At 67.3% G+C, this 4,601-nt stretch overlaps 1 non-coding gene across 1 annotated transcript; it reads right to left on the bottom strand.

Moving 5' to 3' along the window:
* Positions 1-2,464: 2,464 nt before the first annotated feature.
* Positions 2,465-2,583, bottom strand: LOC142006035 (5S ribosomal RNA). Its single transcript, XR_012643183.1, has one exon. It is a non-coding gene; the product is annotated as a 5S ribosomal RNA (ribosomal RNA).
* Positions 2,584-4,601: the final 2,018 nt, after the last annotated feature.

The raw sequence follows: 4,601 nt of genomic DNA on the forward strand, positions 1-4,601 counted from the left end.
GGCCGCCGGTGGAGGCGGGCAGGGTGACCCTCGCGGGAGGGTCCGGCCGCCTCCTTTCCTCTCCCCCCCGGGAACCGGGTTGACCTGGTGTCCGTTCCCAAAAGCGGGGTCCGGGTGGCCGGCCCTCTTCGCTGGGACGGCGTGCCGGGTGACCCTCGCGGGAGGGTCCGGCCGCCGGTGGAGGCGGGCAGGGTGACCCTCGCGGGAGGGTCCGGCCGCCGGTGGAGGCGGGCAGGGTGACCCTCGCGGGAGGGTCCGGCCGCCTCCTTTCCTCTCCCCCCCGGGAACTGGGTTGACCTGGTGTCCGTTCCCAAAAGCGGGGTCCGGGTGGCCGGCCCTCTTCGCTGGGACGGCGTGCCGGGTGACCCTCGCGGGAGGGTCCGGCGGGCAGGGTGACCCTCGCGGGAGGGTCCGGCCGCCGGTGGAGGCGGGCAGGGTGACCCTCGCGGGAGGGTCCGGCCGCCTCCTTTCCTCTCCCCCCCGGGAACCGGGTTGACCTGTTGACCTGGTGGCCGATTCCCTCCCCGGGCACCAGGTCAACCTCCGCTGCTTTCAGCGGGGGTTGACCTGGTGGCCGATTCCCTCCCCGGGCACCAGGTCAACCTCCGCTGCTTTCAGCGGGGGTTGACCTGGTGTCCGATTCGCTCCCCGGGCACCAGGTCAACCTCCGCTGCTTTAAGCGGGGGTTGACCTGGTGTCCGATTCCCTCCCCGGGCACCAGGTCAACCTCAGCTGCTTTCAGCGGGGGTTGACCTGGTGGCCGATTCCCTCCCCGGGCACCAGGTCAACCTCCGCTTCTTTCAGCGGGGGTTGACCTGGTGGCCGATTCGGTCCCCGGGCACCAGGTCAACCTCCGCTGCTTTCAGCGGGGGTTGACCTGGTGGCCGATTCGGTCCCCGGGCACCAGGTCAACCTCCGCTGCTTTCAGCGGGGGTTGACCTGGTGGCCGATTCGCTCCCCGGGCACCAGGTCAACCTCCGCTGCTTTCAGCGGGGGTTGACCTGGTGGCCGATTCGCTCCCCGGGCACCAGGTCAACCTCCGCTGCTTTCAGCGGGGGTTGACCTGGTGGCCGATTCCCTCCCCGGGCACCAGGTCAACCTCCGCTACTTTCAGCGGGGGTTGACCTGGTGGCCGATTCGCTCCCCGGGCACCAGGTCAACCTCCGCTGCTTTCAGCGGGGGTTGACCTGGTGGCCGATTCGCTCCCCGGGCACCAGGTCAACATCCGCTGCTTTCAGCGGGGGTTGACCTGGTGGCCCATTCGCTCCCCGGGCACCAGGTCAACCTCCGCTGCTTTCAGCGGGGGTTGACCTGGTGGCCGATTCCCTCCCCGGGCACCAGGTCAACCTCCGCTGCTTTCAGCGGGGGTTGACCTGGTGGCCGATTCCCTCCCCGGGCACCAGGTCAACCTCCCGTGCTTTCAGCGGGGGTTGACCTGGTGGCCGATTCCCTCCCCGGGCACCAGGTCAACCTCCGCTGCTTTCAGCGGGGGTTGACCTGGTGGCCGATTCGCTCCCCGGGCACCAGGTCAACCTCCGCTGCTTTCAGCGGGGGTTGACCTGGTGGCCCATTCGCTCCCCGGGCACCAGGTCAACCGCACCCTTTTTCGGCCGCCTTCGCCTCCAAATTTTTCCCCCCGTTTCCTTGCCCACTCCTCGGTCACTTCATACGCCCTCCCCCTTACATCCACCGTACGCAACACCTCCACCGGGCTTAATAGTCCACAACCGAGACCCAGGGCCTTCCCCGCTCTCAACAACCTCCACCCACGGTCCCCCTCCACCGGGCTTAATAGTCCACAACCGGGACCCAGGGCCTTCCCCGCTCTCAACAACCTCCACCCACGGTCCCCCTCCACCGGGCTTAATAGTCCACAACCGGGACCCAGGGCCTTCCCCGCTCTCAACAACCTCCACCCACGGTCCCCCTCCACCGGGCTTAATAGTCCACAACCGAGACCCAGGGCCTTCCCCGCTCTCAACAACCTCCACCCACGGTCCCCCTCCACCGGGCTTAATAGTCCACAACCGGGACCCAGGGCCTTCCCCGCTCTCAACAACCTCCACCCACGGTCCCCCAAGACGCACGTTCCAAGCCTTAACCCTCAGACCATCCACCCCCCGGGGGGGACCCCACACCCACCTGACCCCAACTCACTCCCACCAAAAACACCACCACCGCCACCGCCTCAACGGCCTGCCCAACCCAGCACTCCCACACACACACCTGCCCCACCAACGCTCCACACACGCTTTCTTCCCTCTCCCCGACCCGACCCAAGCCATCGCACCGCACCGGGTGAGGGCCTTAGCTTCCTCGCCCGCCCCCCCGCCCCCGACACGCAGGCAGGCAGAGGGAAAGGCCTCAGCGCCCCCCAGGACCGTCGCGCCGCCTTGGCCTCACGGCTTCCCTGCTCCCGCACGGCAGACACACGCCCCGCTCTACCCCCGCTGGGGCCAAAAGCTGCCTACGGCACCTGGGATTCCCAGGCGGTCACCCATCCAGGTACTAGCCAGGCCCGGGACGGTTTACCTTCCGAGATCGGACGAGATCGGGGGCATTCGGTCCGGTATGGCCGTAGGCCCCCGCCTCCCCGGGCTTTAGCGTCAGCAGCCTGGCCTCAGTCAGCCGGGCCCAAACAATTAACCCGGAGGCCGGGCCGAGGGAAAACTTCCTCCGAGCCGGCCCAAGGGGAAGGGAGGACGAGGACGCCGGGCCCGGGAGGTGACAGGACGTGCACGTCAGACCCGGGAAGCTGTGCGCCCCGAGGTTAACCCCCGGGCCGGGGCGGGGAGAGAAAAATGTTCTAAGTCCGGTAGGGACAGCAGGTCAACCCCGGTCCGAGGCGGGGAGAGAAATTTTCCAAGTCCGGCAGGGACAGCAGGTCAACCCCGGCCGCCGTAGCAGAGGTTGACCTGGTGTCCGATTCGCTCCCCGGGCACCAGGTCAACCTCGGGCGCTTTAGCGGAGGTTGACCTGGTGTCCGATTCGCTCCCCGGGCACCAGGTCAACCTCGGGCGCCTTAGCAGAGGTTGACCTGGTGTCCGATTCGCTCCCCGGGCACCAGGTAAACCGTGGCCGCTTTCAGCGGAGGTTGACCTGGTGGCCGATCCCCTCCTCGGGCTCCAAGTCCGGCAGGGACAGCAGGTGAACCCCGGCCGCTTTAGCAGAGGTTGACCTGGTGTCCGATTCGCTCCCCGGGCACCAGGTAAACCGTGGCCGCTTTCAGCGGAGGTTGACCTGGTGGCCGATCCCCTCCTCGGGCTCCAAGTCCGGCAGGGACAGCAGGTCAACCCCGGCCGCTTTAGCAGAGGTTGACCTGGTGTCCGATTCGCTCCCCGGGCACCAGGTAAACCGTGGCCGCTTTCAGCGGAGGTTGACCTGGTGGCCGATCCCCTCCTCGGGCTCCAAGTCCGGCAGGGACAGCAGGTGAACCCCGGCCGCTTTAGCAGAGGTTGACCTGGTGTCCGATTCGCTCCCCGGGCACCAGGTAAACCGTGGCCGCTTTCAGCGGAGGTTGACCTGGTGGCCGATCCCCTCCTCGGGCTCCAAGTCCGGCAGGGACAGCAGGTCAACCCCGGCCGCTTTAGCAGAGGTTGACCTGGTGTCCGATTCGCTCCCCGGGCACCAGGTAAACCGTGGCCGCTTTCAGCGGAGGTTGACCTGGTGGCCGATCCCCTCCTCGGGCTCCAAGTCCGGCAGGGACAACAGGTCAACCCCGGTTCCGGGCGGGGAGAGAAAAATTTTCTAAGTCCGGCAGGGACAGCAGGTCAACCCCGGCCGCCGTAGCAGAGGTTGACCTGGTGTCCGATTCGCTCCCCGGGCACCAGGTCAACCTCGGGCGCCTTAGCAGAGGTTGACCTGGTGTCCGATTCGCTCCCCGGGCACCAGGTAAACCGTGGCCGCTTTCAGCGGAGGTTGACCTGGTGGCCGATCCCCTCCTCGGGCTCCAAGTCCGGCAGGGACAGCAGGTGAACCCCGGCCGCTTTAGCAGAGGTTGACCTGGTGTCCGATTCGCTCCCCGGGCACCAGGTAAACCGTGGCCGCTTTCAGCGGAGGTTGACCTGGTGGCCGATCCCCTCCTCGGGCTCCAAGTCCGGCAGGGACAGCAGGTCAACCCCGGCCGCTTTAGCAGAGGTTGACCTGGTGTCCGATTCGCTCCCCGGGCACCAGGTAAACCGTGGCCGCTTTCAGCGGAGGTTGACCTGGTGGCCGATCCCCTCCTCGGGCTCCAAGTCCGGCAGGGACAGCAGGTGAACCCCGGCCGCTTTAGCAGAGGTTGACCTGGTGTCCGATTCGCTCCCCGGGCACCAGGTAAACCGTGGCCGCTTTCAGCGGAGGTTGACCTGGTGGCCGATCCCCTCCTCGGGCTCCAAGTCCGGCAGGGACAGCAGGTCAACCCCGGCCGCTTTAGCAGAGGTTGACCTGGTGTCCGATTCGCTCCCCGGGCACCAGGTAAACCGTGGCCGCTTTCAGCGGAGGTTGACCTGGTGGCCGATCCCCTCCTCGGGCTCCAAGTCCGGCAGGGACAACAGGTCAACCCCGGTTCCGGGCGGGGAGAGAAAAATTTTCTAAGTCCGGCAGGGACAGCAGGTCAACCC

Source organism: Carettochelys insculpta, unplaced genomic scaffold (genome assembly GCF_033958435.1).
Source record: "Carettochelys insculpta isolate YL-2023 unplaced genomic scaffold, ASM3395843v1 scaffold_0038, whole genome shotgun sequence".
Lineage (NCBI taxonomy): Eukaryota > Metazoa > Chordata > Testudines > Carettochelyidae > Carettochelys > Carettochelys insculpta.